This window comes from Lutra lutra, chromosome 1 (genome assembly GCF_902655055.1).
Source record: "Lutra lutra chromosome 1, mLutLut1.2, whole genome shotgun sequence".
In the NCBI taxonomy this organism is placed as follows: domain Eukaryota; kingdom Metazoa; phylum Chordata; class Mammalia; order Carnivora; family Mustelidae; genus Lutra; species Lutra lutra.
Genome location: NC_062278.1, coordinates 80010646 through 80032008, shown reverse-complemented (window position 1 = coordinate 80032008; position 21363 = coordinate 80010646).

The window sequence follows — 21363 nt, the reverse complement described above, 5'->3', positions numbered from 1 at the left end:
AATTCATGATAAAAACAAGATTTCACAACCTTAAACCACATTATCTATCAAATACCACAGGCACATATTCTATGAGAGCAAAGATGGACCATTGCCAACATGCCATAGGATTTAGATCACATAAAGGCAATCGAGAAAAGCCTCAGTGATAAATGAAGCTTCTGGTCTCATAGGTCCCTTGAACATCACCTCACATATGCAGTTTAACTTCTCGTGGTTGAATACATGCTTCAATACAATACGTAGCCAAAGAAAAACATCTGAAGTGGTAATTACAGGTAGCAGCCAACAGATGTATAAAGCAGTGAGTTCACATTGATGGAACTCTATATGCACTCTTCCTCCTCATTTCAAGCTGATTCCTTTCCATGTAAGAATTTGGGCAGAGTCTTGAAAACCTGTGAATAAGAACCTTAAAAAGATTCCTAACGAGTTTTTAAGACTAAGCTGCTATTACCATTACTGAATCCTGGGTTCCTTGTTCTCCATCTGGTATTTTCTTTCTGTTCCCTGTGGCATTTCCTTTTTCTCATCCATATTCTTAGAACATTCCTACTGAGCCCATTAACAGATTGCCAAGCCAGATTGGCAATTAAATTGCATCCTTGAGCCTAAATTTTAATTCTGAAGAGCCTTTTGTCTTTTCACGACATGCCCATGCAATTGCTGGCTCAAATCTCACTCTGGGCCAGAAATCCTATTTTGCTGAAAGGAATTTACCACATTCCCAGACCCATGATCAGCAAGCTACAGACTACCACCATGTTCGTTTAGGAAATCTTCATACTATCTTCTGTAGTATCTGAACTCTTACTGGTGTGTATCTAAATATGAAATCACTTTCGGCTTCTGGGGGAAGGAATTATTTTGAAACCAGTGAAATTGGTTATTCAATTTATTTGAAATTGGTGAAGCTCAATTATTTTGAAACCAGAAACCTCTCTGGAACCTACAAATCTCCAGAGTTCCCAATCTGCTCTTATTTAAGAATTTATTTTCTCCATCTGTTTCTACATGCCTTACTTTCGATAGTGATTGAGAAGAGTCAGTCTCTATAATATATAAATTAAATTTTTATCACTTCTAGTTTTTACATCTCAGACTAAAACAAGAGACCGTGAGATATTAATTTTCACTCCCACCTCAATTCTTCAAAGTTAAAGATTATTTGGATGTAAAGGTTAAAATACACAGATGATAAACAAGTTCACTATTTTAAATGACATTAATAAAATCTTTCATCAAACTCTTGCCAAGACAGAAGTGAAATCAGAACATTTACATTGTACCACTAACAAAACTAAAAGAATAATAAAAAACAAAACACCTAATTTCTTAGAACTGCCAATAGGAGTCCGACCTACTCTAAGGACTCCTTCAGATGTTCAAGCCTTGTTTTAACTCACATAAGGCTCATGGTACTAGTGCAATCTCAATTCTTTGAGATTCAGCCAGTTTTTCCCGAAGCAAAGTGGTCTTTCTTGGATTTATTCAAGGTGCTGTGCTTTGTAACCTTGGAAGATGCTTTCATCAGAGCTTAAGTTTCTGGAAAAAAGCTCTTGCTAGTATGCTAAGTAAGGCGTTGGATCATTCATTCTGGGCAACCATCTTTACAATGTAATCTGTCAGAATATAGTTATATCCCTACTCTCCTGTAATTAGTATTTTTTGGAGCCTCCTAAGAGAACTCCTGCATGGATCAGCACTTATGACTATTAAACATAAAGGACAAAACTTGTACAAGTAATCGGTGCTCTATAAGTACTTTACTTGGTTAAGCAAACCTTTTGTATTTATCAGCTAATTCTCCGCTGGATCCTAATTCTTTTCAAAATGAACTGGCTCCCTACTTGGATCTCATGCAGATCACAGCTTGGTTGTGAACCTACGCAGCAAAATTAAACTATACAAATATCAGTCCACAATATGTTGCTATCAGAAAGACCTTAACTTATACTGCAGTGTGGAATGGAGCCCAGAAGGCTTTGGTGGAACCACACTGATGAATTCAGATTTGGGCTGATCTGTGTAAAAAAAAAAAAAAAGGAAACAAACTGTTGGAATAAATTTTGATTCAAAGTCTAGAGTACTGTTACTAGCAGAGGAAAACCCTACATTCAAAGCCGAACTATAAAGTCTAATATTTAGGACTCCAAACACAATGGAAAATTATAAAGCATACCTTGTTAATTTTCATGTATTTTTGCTTGTCCTATAACGAGGAATCTATAATACTTATTACTAAGGAAGAAAAATAAGCCAGACCAGAGGCAATTTTACCTTATTAGAATTTATGTCCTCTTTCTTCTTCTTCTTCTTTTTTTTTTTTTTTTTTTTGCTTCTGTCGATACTATAGCCACTCAAAGTATTAACCTTCTGTCATCTGAGTAATTGGTTTTTATCACTGGACTTGGAAACAAGATCTATATTTATCTTTGCTAAATATTGTTGGTATCTAGAAAAATGTTTATCATATAGTAGATGCTCAGTAAACATTACTTGTAAAGAATTTAACATCAACAAATGGATAAATGCCATTATATTATCTATACAGAGTTCACGGAGTATTACGAGAGAGTATCTCCAATGCTGTGACTTCTAAGTTGGTGTGTGGGCCCTTGATGCTTAAATAATACGTTTGTGCAGAAACTAAATCTGAGTATGGAGAAGAAAATAAATCTCAAACTGGGGCTGTGAATTGACTATTAAGAAATCAGAAATTATTCATAAAACAAAATGAAAAACAAGCTGTATGCAGCATGTTAATATAGATAAATAATTTATATAAACCTCTAATAGATTTTTTACTATCTAGACATTACCAACTGGCCTAAAAGTTAAGCCTCTTCCTTAAAGTCTTTTTTTTGCATTTTTTTGCATTTGTGTTCTTGGAACTGGCATTATTTATTTAAAGTGACAATTTTTTTAAAAATTAAAAATATAATAAATTTTTAATGTAGAATGTTTGGAACGTACAGGAATCTTTGAGAAAAATTCTAAATTATCTTCTGTCTTCTACACTCAAGGAAAATATTAACATTTTAGTTCTATCTTTCAACTTTTTAAAAATACATTGAGGGGCGCCTGGGTGACTCAGTGGGTTAAAGCCTCTGCCTTCGGCTCAGGTCATGATCTCAGGGTCCTGGGATTGAGCCCCACATCGGGCTCTCTGCTTAGCAAGGAGCCTGCTTCCCTTCCTCTCTCTGCCTGCCTCTCTGCCTACTTGTGATCTCTGTCTGTCAAATAAATAAATGAATCTTTAAAAAAAATTAAAAAAAAATACATTGAAACTACAACCCTCAAGATTAAGGCTCACTCAATTTACAACCCCTACAAGGAAGCCTTTTCAAACAAGTATCTTTCTAGGGTCTCACGTTTTGGTTTGATAGGCAAAATTACACAGAAAAAAAATTCAAGGACATTTATCATCTGTTAAAGTACTTCTGACAGAAGGAGATAGAATCCTTGTCTTATTGTACATATTTTGTACTGCTCGAATCATTTAAATGAGACGGGTTTGTGTGTGGCTTGTGAGAGAAAACAAAAAGAGGTAATAACTTAAAATGAGGGTAATATCACCTGAACACGTAAAAGTGTTACACAACCTATCATACTTTTTCTTTGTTTGACTATTAGAACATTCAAAACTTATTTTTACATCCAATTGTAAGATCTAAAGAACACTGAAAAAATTTTTTTAATATATTCTCTGTTTATTTCCTACTCAACTGTCACTTTTACCTATTTTTTGGCACTTCTTATATTTGTTCTTTCATTATAATTTGTTTCAATGATTTTATGTTTTTCCAAATTTTTGTTTGTTTTGAGATATAGGTGGGACATAGATAAAGTATAAAACCAGAAAAAAATTTACTGTAGCTATCAAAAATCCAACCAACCTATATGGTATTTGAGACATTATGAGGAAAGTTGCTTACACTACTATGGCCTGCTTCTCCAGAGCACTCCATCTCAGAAATTTAAATTGTATTTCACACTGGATAAGCCACATCCATAGACACTTGTCCCACCTGCTCTTTGAGAATTTCTCCTGTGAAATTTCTTCTTCCTTCCACCTCACTTCATCCAGAAGTCCCCAGGGAATGTGTCACATGAGCTGAGAAGCCTTATGGCAATTTCCCTTCCTCCTGTACCTCCCTTTGGAAGTGCTTTTTCCTTTACCTAGAAGGCTAAACAGAAGCCCCCAGCACTCCCCAGTACCTGCTGTTGTGTTGTGTTCCTCCAGGAACTCCTTCCAGAGATGAGCACTCTGCATCACCACTTCCATTTCCACCAGGCACTTCTTCCTCTGTTACTGTACTTCTCTCAAATTCCACTATTCCTCCTAGGCATGCCAACTTCTTTTGGTGGGTACACCACTTTCCCAAGCAATGTCCCTCTCCCTCACACTGCCAGGCACACATGCCACCTCCACTGGGCTGGCCAGCCACTTCCTGTGTCCATTGGTTCCAGTCTTGCTCCCCTGCTAAGTCTTCTGTGTTCAGTGTTGCACTGCATTCTGTGGTGAAGACTAGAGAGGACCCCCTCTCTCATTTGGGACTGTAATCCATTAGAAGAGTACCAGAGAAATATACTCGTGACCTGATGACATGAGCAGTTTATAGGAACACACTATTTTCTCCTTTTGATAGAGTTTCTCACCTAGAAAATGTAAAGATGAATAAAAAATGCAAAGAAGGGAACATGGCGGCAGTAACAGGAGATAAATATTGTACTCTGTTCACACCTCTCAGTCATACCTATTCTCCCATTTGTGTCCACGGGTTTGTTACTGATTTTACTTGTTGCCTGACACTCTCTTCCCTGAGAATCAATTCTATTCCAGTAGATGCCTCATTCTCTCTTGCAATTTATGCCTCGGGGAGACTACCTCATCAATTTATCAGATACTGCCAGACCTGTCAGAATTCCAAAGGTATGACTTAGGCTCCAGCCAAAAACTTCATTAGAGACAAATGACTGGAATAAATAAGGAGCAATACCATATCGTGGAGGGGAAAACTAAAAATTATTGACAAGATCATTTTCTTTTCCAAATTAAGTAGCAGCTTTAACCAATCAGTCAAGTGTCACCGGCTTAGGGGACACAAAATAAAGTCTTAGCCCTTTCAATATTTAAGTTAATATTGACTCTGATCCCTATTCTACAAATCATGAAAATTCACAATGGAGACCAAACTCACTAGCTTAAACGTAAGCCAGGTATGCCTCTGGAATTCTGACAGGCCTGGCAGTGTGCTCTGATTACTTCCCCAAGAAAGATTTGGCCTACAATTATAATTAGATCAGATTAAAGGAGAGAGATATTCTGTTTATTCATGAACTTACTTTTCATCTGCTTTGGCTCACAAGTTTAGCTCTGATTAAATAAATGAATATTATACCACCATTTTATAATTATTGCCCACTAAGAATTCTGTCATTATCAATAAAGGTAAATTATTTTCATTAAGGTGCTGCTTTTAGTTTGTGTACATGATATTGGCCACATATATTTTAAATAGATGACCCTCTTGGGAAGCTTCCTCATATGAATTAATTATTTAATGATATAATTGATGTATAACAGTGTATTGGTTTTAGGTGTACAACATGATAATTTGATATATTATGTATCATGAATTTTATTTAATTTACTCAACTTGCTTCCTTGTTTTCTGTGGTGCTTCTTAGCTGATCAGTTCAAAGATAGCCAACAACAAATGAAGATTCAAAGCCATTTGATGTCTAGAAAGGAAAGTGAGTGGACAAGATTCTGACTCTGGAAAGGATTTTTAATGATCATCATATTCAAAAGTCAAAGAAGAAATAACATTTCAGGGAAATGAAACTTGCTTTAGCTTAATTGGAGGCCTCAGGGTAAACCTTTATTTATGTATTTTTGGAAATACTCTAAATTGAGTAGAATTCAAAAACATTACTAAGCTAATTAAAATGTTTTAAAATGCCAAAGAGGGGACATCATGGTGGTCTTATAAGTTTTTATGGATGGGTGGTTGATCTTTTCTAATAATTCACTGGAAAAATAACCTCAATTTTTCATGGTAAGAAAATACCATTAAAAAGAAATATCAGCTGCTCAGTTTTATGTTAAAAATGAAGGAGTCTAATTGACTGCAGAATAAAAGATAGCATGAATAACCTTTTAAAAAATTATCAAAAGCATTGTCCTTGATGTTAGCCTGATATTTTTCCCTTTGATTAGTCAAAAATAACATCATGATCTTCTATAGCACTTTCCTTCAAAGGGACTGAAGAACTTGCCTTTAAAAAAAAAAAAAGAATCATCAATCTATTATCTTTAGAGGGATGAAGGTAGAAGGGACTTGCATTCTTGCTCATGAATAAAGTGGCTGTTTGAAAAAAACTAACAAGTTCACCTGTGACCCCCTCTCAGCTACCTACATTCTCTCTCCTCTCCATGCCCACATCATGGGGAGTGATGGTCCTCTCCACCCAGTTCAGTGTCTCTTAACAGACCATAGCAAAATATTGAATCCAGCCACAAATGGCCACTGTCAGTAAAGCATTTTCATCTCCATGACCTATTTATTTGATAACTGGAACTTTGTGCCTCTTTATCCCTTTCACCTATTTTACCCATCCTCCATTCACCTGCCTTCAGGCAGCCACCAGTTTCTTCTCTGTGAATCTATTTCTGATTTTTCATTTGCTTACTTTGTTTTTTAGGTTTCACACATAGGTGAAATCATATGGCATTTCTTTCTCTGACTTATTTCACTGAGCATAATACCTTCTAGGTCCATCCATGTTGTTGCAATGGCAAGATTTCACTTTTTTTTTTTTTTTAATGGCTGAGAAATATTCTGTTGTGTATATATACCACATCTTCTTTAGCCATTCATTTGTTGATTGACACTTAGGTTGTTCCCTTATCATGCTATTATAAATAATGTGATTAATTCCATACTTTTTAAAGTAAAATCATGGAAGGTAATATGAAGTATAAATAGTGGGTGCTGTGAAAGCACAGAATGGGTAAATCTGACCAGAGGGTCAGAGATGGCTTCTATGAGGCAAAGACAGTTGATCTGGGCTCCACAACAGCACTGAGAATTAACCAGGCTAAAATAGGAGGAAGAACATTCTGGGAAGAGGCTACAGATTGCTCCAAGATCTGTAAGTGGAAAGAAAAACAATATCAATTTTATTGTTGTATTAAGGAAGATCAAGACTATAATATATCTGTTGGATCATGCGAAAGTGCTTCATAGAATATAAAACCTTGAACAAAGGTTAACAATTACCTTTACTGGTTATCATGATTGTTGTTGTTGTCTATTTTAGTGGAAAATGGGAGCTCTATTTTACTATACTGACTTTTAGCAGTAACCCAGATCACCCTTCTCTACTTTTTGGCAATCTAGTGAACAGATATGGTAGTTGTTTAGAGGATTACAGTTTCTAAAAATCCAGACTGAATCAAAATTGTAATAATTTAGTCTAATTGTAATAATTTAGTCTCTACCCCCACAGCACCATTCCTCCTCTCTTTTGCTCCCACTCCCAACAGCTTAGGCCAGATCCATGGCTCAAGAAAGTTTGTTGATCCTTATCCTTTCTCGCCTGTTTGACATAGTACTTGCAACACTAGGGTCATGAGGGTGGGAGAGAATTGGAGGAGGATGATAGATGGTGGCGAGGGAGTTAGAGGAAGAGGTCAAAGTCTTACTTGTCCGGTGCTCTTATAATCTATAATGTCCTCAGTTATGGCAGGTTCTAAATTCTGGCTCTTTCCTAGAGAACATTTGAGAGTTGTCTGGAGACACCCTCTAGGATCTCTATAGGGCACCATTCCTTGACGCAGGTGATGACCTTTCCTGCTGTTCTCTCATGATGCCTCTCAGCTCTATACCCTCCATTCTCATCCCAACAGTGACCTACAGACTCTTTCAGCTAAGATCTTCACATTCCATAAACAGCCTCCTTCATAGTTCTGTCAGGATAGTGTAAGTGGCTCTTTTTCCATAGATTCACTTGACCTGTGGGAAATTTACACCCATGCTGCTGATACCAAAACTACCTTCTTTGCTCCTCCTGCTGTAATGGACAACTGGAACCTGCCTCAGATTGTGAAATTCCCCAGACCAGATGCAGGATTTAGTCGGTATGTTAATATACCTTCACAAATGCTCTAAGGTTTGGCAGGGGTAGCAGAAGGCAGGACAGTGTATATCTGCGGTTTAATAGGTATCCAGCTGGGGAATAACATTCTAGTCTCCTGTTTTGAAGAAACAAAAACCAGCACAAACAGACAAAAGGACATCAATAATAAAAACATCTCTTTAGAAGCTTCTCATTTTGTCTTAGGGAGGGAAGAATATGACATAGAAAACTTTTTCTCTTCAAGTTTTCCATGTTCCTTTACATAGGCTCTTTGAAGTAATGGACACAAAGCCACATAACTTTTAGGAAGTTCTACATGGAAATATCACTCTTTAAAATATGTGATTTGCCATCTGTTAGCTTAGCTGAGGGCTTCAACTGAAATTCTGAGACCATGGGAAAAGCACCATTTCACATTCTGTTACAGAAATGACAGTTACTCTTATTTGCTGTTTTCTTTTTCTTATCATCATCATTGTTATTGTTGTTATGTTTATTACTTGTGTAACAATAGGGCTCAAATACTGTGACATTAAAATATTTGCCCATGAAGACTTGTACAGTAGATGCTGTCCAGATGGCCCTTCAGAACAGAAGGACTTATTACCCCAGCCTCTGTGAGTCCCTCAGCACAGAGCCCTTCTCTGTCCACCCTCTAGGAATTGTGTTGACTGAAGTGGATTACCTCTTTGGAAAGTCACATCACCTTCTTCATCTGAGTAGTCCTCAAGCAATTTCTGGTTGGTACAGAGTTACAAAGATTGGTCTCCCTTCCCCACTTGGAACAAGGTTAAAAACCTATCCCAGCTTCAGAGTTCCTCATGGGTTGGCTGAAGGATTCCTTGAGATCATACTATAGCCTAATTTCCTTCTCAATGCAGGACTTCTTATGCTCTATTCCATCCACATGGGTAGATCCCATGAATACTCCTAACAGATTTCCTGCATGCTAATCTTCATCTTAGGATCTGCTTCCAAGGGCACCCAACCAGTGGCAGGTCATGAGTAAATAAAGAATACCCACTATTTCCGTTTCTATTAAACATTCTGCTGAAGGTCCTAGTCAGTGCAAAAAGACCAAAAAAAAAAAAAAAAAAAGAAAAGAGATATAGCTCTATACAAGCCATCCCAAAAGTCAGTGTCATGTGTCAATAATCATTTATTGTTCTGTTATGTGTCTACCGATTTAGTGTTTGATCTGGTTGAGAATTCAAGTTGGCTCCTAAAAGAGGGTTAATCCAGGTCTGTTTATGTATTTTTCATTACTAGTGAAAGACCAGTGGCTACCCATTTACTTTTTTTCTCAAGTAGTGGGGAAAATGCATGTGCAAGCCCACTACAAGCCTCTTCTTACATCTACAAATATCTCCTTAACCAAAGCTGGTCCCATGGCCAAGTCCAACATCAAAGAGGAGAGAAGTAACCTCCTCCTGTGAAGGCTGTAGAGGGAAAGGAGAGAATGAATGACTATTTTCTAAGTAATAATTATATTTACCACATTTATCAAGTTGAACACCATTGGGCACTTTTGTGTTCATATAACATAAAAATGAAAAATTACAAACGTGTAAGTTCTTTATAATATTGAATAAGTCTACAAGTTGCAAAGTTAAGCAAATAGATTATATTAAAATTTTCATTTAATAAACTTTTACTGAATTCTCACTTTATAATAGGCTTTGAGCTAGTAAGCATTGTGGGTGACACTGTATTATGGAATAGGATACTTTCTCTCCAGATCCTAGTAACTAGGTTGTGAAAAGCAGAAATGTTCAGAATAACTAGTTTGAGGAGAGGATTGCTTCCATTTGAATAAGGGAATATTTCTTAAGAGTATTTCTTTTGATATATCCATGGAAAACATACACATATTTAAAATGCCATTATCTCTTTGTTACATGTCTTTTAAAAATCATTTTTTATCTGAATATAGCTGTCTTTTAAAATTTTTATAACCAGGGTAAACATGCTATCATGTCTTTTTGCTTTTTCACATTTCATTTATGGATGATTTTCCATATATCAAGATATTGCACATTTTTGAATTTTTAGTGACAGTATCCATTATTATATGTGGACCACTCAGTTTAGGTTACCAGTTCTCAGTTTTCAGATTGGACTGATTTTCAAATTTTCACTGTTAAATTTTTCACCTTCAAAAGTATGTACAGGGGCGCCTGGGTGGCTCAGTGGATTAGGCCTCTGCCTTTGGCTCGGGTCATGATCCCGGGGTCCTGGGATTGAGCCCTGCATTGGGCTCCCTGCTCAGCGGGGAGCCTGCTTCCTCCTCCCTCTCTCTGCCTGCCTCTCTGCCTACTGTGATCTCTCTCTGTCAAATAAATAAATAAAATCTTAAAAAAAAAAAAAGTATGTACATATATGTGTCTGCTTCATATTCTCAATTTGGGTTATTTTCTCATAGTGTATTTTTAAAATATAAGCCTGGTGGTGGGTATTAAGGAGGGCATGTATTGCATGGAGCACTGGGTGTGGTGCGTAAACAATGAATGCTGGAACACTGAAAAGAAATAAAATAAAAATAAGATTAAAAAATAAGCCTTTATTTTAGAATAGATTTAGATTTATGTAAAAATTGTGAAGATAATATGAAAAACGTGATTTATCTCCTATGTACACAAACCTTTTCTCACAATGCAGGGGAGGGAGGATACACCCTGGGTATGGTAGGCCCTCCATTGTGGAATCTCTTGCCTATGGAGATTCATGAAATTGCTAGAATCCTGATTTACCGTCTAAGGGTTTGATTTATCGCTACACTTGAGGCTTAAATCTTCAAACTCGTCCAGATGAGTTTTTCTTTTCTGCATATGCTTTAAGTGATTGTATTTGGAGAAATTTAACTGAAGTCAGTGATAAAATAATAAAATAATGAAATGGTATTAGCATTTACCAAGAGTCTGCTAACTATCAAGCACTGTGCCAGACACAGAGCTGTATTATAACATTTAATCCCAACAGTAACCCTAAAAGAGAGGTATTGTAACACTTTATTTATAAGAAAGAGATTTCAAAGCATCTGGCTTGTAAATAAAGAAGTCAGGGAATTCCTTGAGCTTTAGCTGCAAAGCATACCCTAATTCCACTCCAAACTAAAGATAGTTTGAAACAAGGCCACAATAATTATATTTCATAATTTTTTTAAGATTTTATTTATTTACTTATTTGACAGAGAGATTGCAAGTAGGCAGAGAGGCAGGCAGAGAAAGAGGGGGAAGCAGGCTCCCCGCTGAGTAGAGAGCCCGATGCAGGGCTCGATCCCAGGACCCTGCTTGATCCCAAGACCCTGAGATCATGACCTGAGCTGAGGGCAGAAGCTTAACCCTCTGAGCCACCCAGGTGCTCCTATTTCATAATTTGTTAAACATATGCACAATACCTTGGACATAGTGACCTGTGGAAATGGAACAAACAAAAAAATATTAGACCTTATCATGGATCAAAAATGTGGAAAACCTACATTTATTTGTAGCCCAAATTCTCCAATAAATCTAAAGGTACACACACACACACACACACAATTTTTAACCACATGCCAGCTAATTTGCACACTTCACATGTTTTGTTATTCTCAACAAAGACTGAGCTGGTCATAAATATTTTATGAAATCTTCATGTGTTGTAGCAGAGTTTAATTTTCATACAAATTAGAATTCAACTGGAACAAGGCACTGTGATATTTGGGCTTTATATTTACAAAAGCCATATGATGACTTATCAACGTGAAAATTGGCTTTAATATTTCCTGAGACTGCATATTGCTATCTCTAGGATAACTAAGGATCTATGGTCAGCAAGAAAGGAGTATTTCATTTCTCTCATGTCTTTAAATCCATCTTTAGTTTTCCTACATTTCCTGTATGGAAAACATCCATTTATTCTTCTGGAGATTTTATTTTTAAACTCTACCATTTTACTTAGCATTTATTTTAGGGAAGGCATATCTTGGCCACTAAAAACTATAATTAAATAACTGCAGACAAATTTTTGGTTTGAGTTGAAGAAGAAAAGAACATGTTCTACAATTGATTATGAAGCCCTAGTTCTGTCTTTTGGGGGGCTGATTAGGAAGAGACATATTCTTGTCCTTCTTAATATAAATAGGGTTTAAAGAAGCGAACAAAGAAAAAAAGCTAAAATTGGTCTAATGGGAGCATGTGTACGGTTTCCTTGATACATATGTAATGCTTATTTAGCTATAAACCCAAAATCAAATCCATGAGCAGTGTCCCTCCTATAGACTCTAGACTCTGAAAGGAATATAATCTTTATTCATGTCTCTCTCTATTTTTAAGAAGATACAAATGCCAGGATCACAGCAACTGTTATTAACATATGACATTCCAAATTCTCAGTAGTTGTCTTTTCTATTAAGCAGATTTTTTTTATTCACACCACCTCTTCTTATACCTTCCCAACCTCATCTGTAAAATGCACAGTTTTGCACAATATACTCAGGACACTTCCTAACTCCCCGGTGTTCAGTCCCTAAATTCCTTTGGTTCCAAATTCCTTTCTCCTTGGAATCCATTCAGGAAGTTTCCTTCTTTCTTCAGAGGGTAGGGGAGGAGGGAAAAAAAAAAAAAAAAACTAACTGGGCAAAAGGGGAGGCAGAAGTCTGTGAACCCCCTTGGTTAACAATTTTTATCCAATTTAACATAGAAGAAATGTGTTGTTTAAGAGGAATGTATAATAGTTATAAACTTCAAATTGTCTTTTCTCATTTTCTTGAAGGGGGTGATAGTGAAAGCCAAATTTAAACTCTAAACTTAGATATGCCAAAAATAAATATTTTTTTCTTTATAATTGAGGCAAACTTCAAATTCAGAATTGCCTCTAAAAGTCATGCCACTTTTCTTCTAGGTTTAAAGTTTATTTGTGGTGAACTCCCATCTCTGTTCAGGGTAGACTCTGTCTGTTCTATATGTGAACTTCCTTCCAGGGCTTCCTATCCCCGAGCTAGAGATCTTCCCTAATCCACTCCCTTTCAATCACGGGGTCATGACTCAAAAAGGCAAACTGCATGTAGCTGAATTTCTTTTACCCGGCTTCACAAATTTTAACATATACGCTCCATCTTTTTAATTTTTAGCTAAACCATTAGAAGCAGACAGATTAGCCATAACACTTAATCTTTTTTAAAAGCTTTTTAAATTTTTTTTTTTAAGTAATCTCTACACCTAATGTGGGACTCAAACTCACAATCCCAAGATCAAGAGTCACATGCTGTACCGAATGAGCCAGACAGGTGCCCCCATTACACTTAATTCTGTAATACCTAGGCATCCATCTCCTAGGAATAAGGACATTCTTTCACTTGACAAAATGCCTGTATAAAACTTATTACATTCAATATTTAAATTATAGTATTATTTAATATCCTATTCACATTCAAATCAATTCTGGTTGTCCAAATAATGTCTTTTATAGAGGAAATTCTTTCACTTCCTTTCTCCTCTCCTCTGACCAGCTGGAATCTGGTCAATGATTATAGAAGTCTCTTTAGATAAATTAGATAATTTAATATGTAACCTCTGAGCTGATTTTTAGTTCAAAATTCAGCTCAGATTTTCACACATTCAAGGACATTTCATTTCCAAGGTGCTTCCGACTGCCATATTCCGTAGTGTGGTAGTTAGATCCCAAACATGGCCCTAACAATTCCTGTCTTCTTGTCTGCACACCACTGCACTCCTCTCCCCTTGAATCAAGGCTGGTTTTCTGACAGGCTCTGACAAATAAACAGCAGAAGTGACTTTCTGGGACTTTTAAATCCAGGTCTTGCGAGTGCTGGTAGCCTCCATTTCTTGACTCTTGGAATGTTTCTTCTTGAGACCTAGTTGCCATGCTAAAAGGAAGCTCAAGTGTCCCTGTGGAGAGTTCCATGTATAGGAGAACTGTTCCTGGAGGCCAGGACTAACTGCCATTCACATAATATGTACATTTTCGATTTTCCAGCCATCCCAGCACCCCATCAACAATACACCAAGCAGAATTTCACAGAAGCCTGACAAATTATGAATTATTATTTTTAGCTACATTTGTTTATGTAGCCATAGATTGCTACAACATATGCTTTATAATTTATGAATCATAATTTATAATAGAATCCTACATGACATCGTACTCCAAAAATGTTCTGGCAAAAAGAGTAGGAAATACATAAGTTTAAGCCAGTAACAAAGCCTAAAACATTATTCATTGAATTGCCAGAGTTTTTATTCATATATACCACCAAATGAATAAAATGTATTGTTACCAAAATGGGATCATTCTTTAAATACTATTTTGTAACCTGATTTTATAATTTAAAAACATATCTTCACATCAGTAATTATAAATCTTATCATTTGTACATGTTGCAAAGTATCCTATTGTGTGAGTGAGCCACATTTAACATTTAACATTTAACTTTGCAGATTTCCATTATTGTAAACACAATGACAACATAATAAATTATATAATCCTGAACATCTATTTTCCTATTTCCTTGAAAAATTGATGAGTCAGAGATCGTGAATATTATTAAGCTTTTGGATATACATTCCAAATTGTCCTCTATGGAAGTTTATAACAATTTATACCCTCCAAAGCAGTGTATGGAGGTCCTATTTTCTAACTTGGCATACTTTTGTAACATAAATTAATGTGTAAATACATGATTACCCATGATTTTTATTTAACATGAGAGTGAAGCAACACCATTCTTCCAACCTCCTATTCAAGCTGACATCCAGGAAATATAAATTGCTTGGATTTGCTCAAATATGAATAGATTGTCTTAAATATATGCCACTCAAATTACTTCTCAAGATGTACACAATTCCCAAAGCTCCATTGTTTGCAGAGTCTATTTGAATCCTCTTGTCAGATCCAGACAGTATTCAAAAGAGCGCACAGTTCTGAACTTACCCTTGCAAGATGTCTTAGAAGGGTCTGTTCTCAGCAGCAGTGTACCTCCCTCCTTTGATCTCCAGGATTCCCAAACCAGTTTTGGCATGAAATGCGTCCTCGTGTGGCACAGATACCTGAATATTGTCATGGGAATTTTTGAAAACAAAATTAAAGGGGCAAAGGCATAGAATACTTTGCTAATACGTATTTCACATGGAAACGGGCTTTGCAACATCCTGTAACATCCGTTGATATTCTGATAATTATGCCTGCATTTTCCTATTTTTAGCCATCTCATATCTCAGAATTGCCTATAGATCACCTTACGGGCAAACAAGAATATTCCTGAACATGTTTACTTTGATAAGGTTTTCTTTTTTTGAAAAATTTCTTTTTTCCAACTCTGGGATTTCCCCAGTTTGGACTTTCTGGTGGATTTCTGCCATCCGGGTGATGGGTGAGAGCTTTCCACAACACTGGAAAAACAAAATAGAAACTGCAGATGAACTTTGCTAAAAGGTCAGCCAGCAATAATAAAGAAACGAGGACAAGCAGGCAAGTTAAGAAACCGGTAAAGATAAAATATACCATAATCTTAGGTTAGTTCTATGCATTTTCTTTATGAACAAAATAAGACAAATTCCTAAAATAAGACCACGTAGAATAAACACACTATCATGACTTTTTATAAATTAAGAAGTGAAACAGCACAGAACGGCCTGGTAACAAGGAAGGAAAAATAAGGAACTAGGGTTGCCCTTTTTGGTCTTTGTGATTCCTCCTACTGTGAGAGAACATGGTGGGCAAAATGAGGTGGAAAAAGACAACTCCTCAGCTAGAGTCTGGAATCCTTCTGTTAGAAATTCAAGATGATTTATAGCTAATTTTATCTGTCTTAAAACCTTTCCACAGAGGAACAACACATATCTCTGGGAAATTCATGCTCGCTATCAAGATGGCGAAGCTATAACACTATTAAAAAACACGATCATGGGGCGCCTGGGTGGCTCAGTGGGTTAAGCCTCTGCCTTCGGCTCAGGTCATGATCCCAGGGTCCTGGGATCAAGCCCCGCATCGGGCTCTCTGCTCAATAGGGAGCCTGCTTCCTCCTCTCTTTCTGCCTGCCACTCTGCCTGTTTCTGATCTCTCTCTCTATCAAATAAATAAAATCTTTAAAAAAAAAAAACACGATCAGTCAGAGGCAGAATTGGTTGCTCTGCTCTTCCGTTCTCTTCCACAATTGTCTGATAACTTGGAGTCTGCTTTTTCTTCTTTACTGGGAAGAATAAGAACGGAAAGGGGACCTCTAGGAATATTTACACCCACCGGAGTCTTCAATTTAAATGAAATCATAACCTCAGAGGAGGTGATTCAGTATATTTTCTTTTTTTTTGTTTATTAATGGAGTAGAATTGATGCATAATATGTTAATTAATGTTCTCTTAATCAGAAATAGCTTTTTTAGTTTTCTCTTTGTGTGAATCTTTACATTTTCCCTCTGACTCTAACTTATTTTTTAAATTATGTTCTGGTAGCCAACATATAGTACATCATTAGTTTTTTATCTAACTTATTTTTTAAATAAATTTAACTGACTATAAGTGAGGAAGCAGGCATATATGCATTGAGATTTCATAGAAGATATTTTTTATATAGGTATCGAAGTCATTATTCATAATCTACAGCACCTGCATTATCTGCCCCTGACTGGTTCTTTGGAGTCATCTCCTCCCACTCTTCTGCTCCTTAAGATCTTTGATCCTTTGACAATCCAAGCTCCCTCCTGCTTCAGCATTTTAAAGGCCCCATTCAGTCTTCCTGAGAAGTCTGTCCCCAGTTTACATGACTGTCTCCTTCTTGTCATTTAGATTTGAGGTCAAATGTTCCTTTTTCAGAAAAGTTTTCCCTTTCACATTCTGGTCAAATTATAATTTTCAAAAAGTGAAAATCAGGATTCTCTTATCAATGCTGAGCGAATATTAAATTTTTTTTAAGGATTTTATTTTTATCTATTTGAGAGAGACAGTGAGAGAAAGCATGAGCGAGGAGAAGGTCAGAGAGAGAAGCAGACTCCCCGTGGAGCTGGGAGCCCGATGCGGGACTCGATCCAGAAACTCCGGGATCATGACCTGAGCCGAAGGCAGTTGTCCAACCAACTGAGCCACCCAGGCATCCCTGAATATTAAATTTTTAACTCATTAATAAAAGAAAAATAAAGATGATAAATCTTTTTCTGAGGAGAATTGGAGGCATAAATGCTTATATATCATTCAAGAAAGATGTACTGAAAACAAATTTGCTATGTTAGAGACAAAACTCGTTATATCCTACAGGGCAATAAAATCATGAAATGTAGGGTTATTATCTCTGCCAGATGGAATCCTTGAGTATCTTGATTGGACAATAGTCTTTGTGTTAACATGTGGCTTTGCAGAGTCTGGACCCTAATCACTACCAAATACTAAATCAAACAGAGATCTATCTCATAGAGAATGAGGTAACGCTTGGGGCCTATAATAGAGCTAACATAGAGCTACCATAACATTTAAAGACTGGTAATATAACTTGTATAATTTTTTCTTAAGAAAAGGCAAGGAAGACTCTTACTTTCTGGCCATATCCTTTACATCACTCTATTTTTCATTGCACTCATTACCATATAACACCATCATCTTTCTTTTTTGTTGGATTTATTACCTGTCTCTCCACTATAACATGTGACCAAGAGCAGAATATTCGCATTTCAGTCCTGTACCCTGAGCCTTCAAAATAATGAGAGACATATAATGGGTGCTTAATAAATATTCATTGCAGGTTACAGTGGTCAGTAGTATTTTAGTGAAACTGACAAATGCATAGAAATTAGAAAGCAACAAAACTGAGTATCTGCTTGAAAAGTGAAACATGAACAAATGAACAGAAAAAGAAAAGGCAATATATACTAGTGCTGAAAAATATACATATTAAGTATTCCGGCAGGACTGTCAAGATGGTCACATCCAGGGGTGGCTGGTGGCTAACTTGGTTAACCGCCTGCCTTTAGCCCAGGTCATGATCCCGGTTGTCCTGGGATGAGTCTCACATCAGGCTCCTTCCTCAGCAGGGAGCCTGCTTCTCCATCTCCCTGCCACTTGCCCTGCTTATGCACGCAGTCTTGCTCTCCCTCTCTCTGTCAAATAAAAAAAAAAAGATGGTCACATCCACAGGAACATTTTATAACTTCTGAATGTTGAAAATATGACAAATATACCAGAAATGTTTATGATTAAATTTGATGCTAAAGAAGCTTTGTAATGATCAGCTGTGCCCTCTCAATGGTACTTAGGGAGAAGTATAAAATTTGGTTTAATGTTTGTGTTACAAAATTGTATTATGGTACATAAGTTTATTTTAGAGTCAGTCGTAGGTGTCAGTCTGAATAGAAACTTGAAATTTTCTTAAAGCAAAAAACATTAAGTACCTACTTTGTTTAAGGCAGACTATATCTCATGGTAGTTGATGACATCTGGCCTCTGTTTTTCATGAAAACTTTCTCCTAGTCCAGTAAGCAATAGATGGACCTTAGTCATTTATATATTTGATAAGGCATGACATTTTCATATGGTAGAACAAAAAAGGAGTAGTAAAATTATTGAGAAAGTCAAGAATTGGATCACAAAATTCAGGATAACTTACATCTCTATTAGGGAGGGAGGGCTATGTAATCATGGAAGGCAAACAGGAACCTTCAAATATTTGAAAACATTCTAGTTCTGAAGCTGGTTGGTGGGAGCAGGGATGTTACAAACATTAGGCTTTATATTATATACATTACATATGTATGAAAAGATAATCGATAGCTTTTAAAAAATGGCTTGTATTTCTGTTTTCAGTATTCTGTTTTCATTGTTATGATACACTGACAGTCCTAAAATTCCTCCTCTATAAACATTTAAAAATTCCAGGCATCTTTTAGTTAATTTAATTAATTGAAAAATATTCAAATATTTTTAAATTAGTGGAGTGGGGATGCCTGGGTGGCACAGTCAGTTAAGCCACTGCCTTCAGCTCGGGTAATGATCCCAGGGTCCTGGGATCGAGTCCCATATCGGGCTCCTTCCTCAGTGGGGAGCCTGCTTCTCTCTCTGCCTCTTCCTACCACTCTGCCCACTTGCGTTCTCTCTCTCTTTTTCTCTCTCTCTCACTGAACAAATAAATAAATAAATAAAATCTTAAAAAATAAAATAAAATTAGTGCAGTGGTACCTAAAACAGTTTGGGCTGTTCTCTGCAGCCAGGAGCAAAATAGCAGCAGAAACTTCCAGCATGTATGAGAAATTGAGTGTGCAGCATACCCAGGGGGCATCTGCGGGATTCACCGTGGTAGCCTGGAGCCCTAGGCGCCTGCGCAGAGCAGGAAAGACGCCCTGCGCTCAGCTCACAGAGCACGGGGACTCTGGTGGTACTGTGCATATCAAAACAGGATGATCCAGAAGAGTATCCCTTTAGTAATGATAGACAAAAAGAAAGCTGTCGAATCTCTGTTTTAGTTAATGGAGAAAAAACCAGCAGTAGACTTATGGGAGTTAGCCAGGATAAACCAGCCACACAAACCTGGAATCACACATTTTGTCGTCCAGAGTACTCCACAAGAATCTTACTGAAGAGGAGTGGATGATGTTGTGCCCTCAGCACTCTCGCAGAAATAAGGGTTCTCCCTTAGTCCTCACAGAACTCCTACCCAGAATTTCAAAAATCAGGAATTTATAATTATTAAAATGTGCATGTGCGCATGTGCACCTGCACACACACGTGCATGGAAATAGGTGTCAACAGCAACAGCAAACAACAAAACCAGACAAAGACTTAAGATCCTGGAATTATTAGATACCTGAATATAAAGTAAAATATATTTACCGTGTTTAAAGATACAAAAGAGAGAATAAAAAAGATGAAGTTGGAGAAGGAGACATCAAAGTGACCAAACGTATTTGAAAACAAAATAAAATTTCTAGAAATAGAATATAGATGTATAATAAGTGAAATGAATAAGATGGTGTTAACAGCAGATTAGGTCAAACTAAAAAGAATTAACGAAATGGAAAAGAGACCTGATGACCTAATGTGATGTGTGTTATGAAAAAAAAGGGCAGGGTGAGGGGGATCAGCAGGGCAAGTGGAGAGACCTGTGAAGTTAGGTGCAATTAAAAGAATGCAGACTGAATGGGTGGAAATGAGAGAGGGAGACAAACCATGAGCGACTCTTAACTCTAGGAAACAAACTGAGGGTTGCTGGAGGGGTGGGGGTAGGGAGATGGGGTAACTGGGTGATGGGCCTTAAGGCGGGCACATAGTGTGATGAGCACTGGGTGTTTCACACAACTAATAAATCATTGAACACTATATCAAAAGCTAAGGATACACTATATGTTGGCTAATTGAATTTAAAGGAAGGAAGAAAGAAAAAATAGAATGGTTAGAGTAGGCATCACAGAGAAAGAGGTGAGAGAGGTAGCCAAATGGATATTGGCGGTATCAGTGTTCTAGACGGAAGGAGCAGCAATTAGTTGAAAGTAGAGCCAAATCAACATACGTCGTAGTAAAACTACTGAATTTGGGGGATAACACGAAGATCCCATAAGCTTCCAAAGAGAGAAAAAAATATTGTCACAGACAAAATATATGGAATCATAATGACTTCAGACTTCTCAGTAGTGGCACTGAATGTGAGACAATTCTTTTTTTTTTTTTAATTTTTTATTTCTTTTCAGCGTATCAGTATTCATTGTTTTTGCACCACACCCAGTGCTCCATGCAATCCGTGCCCTCTCCAATACCTACCACCTGGTTCCCCCAACCTCCCACCCCCCACCCCTTCAAAACCCTAAGATTGTTTTTCAGAGTCCATAGTCTCTCATGGTTCACCTCCCCTTCCAATTTCCCTCAACTCCCTTCTCCTGAATGTGAGACAATTCTAAGAAAGCTTTTAAAAATTCAAAGGGAAAATTCTATGTAATTCTACACAGCCAAACTATCCCAATCAGTGTGAAAACATTTTCAGACATAAGAATCTCAAAACTTTACCTTCCTTGCTCCCTTTCCCTTAAAAACCTTTGAAAAATTAATCCAGCAGAATGAGGAAGTAAAACAAGAGGGAAAAATTGTCTGATATAGAACAGGGTTGATCCAACAGAGGAGCACAATAAGGGGAATTCCAAGGGTGTTGCAGAAAAGGGATTCCAGATGATGGTCATGCACCTGATCAAAAGAAAACTCTGTGTGGTTTGGGATGGGTTTGATGGCTCTCCAGGGACTTCTGCAGAAA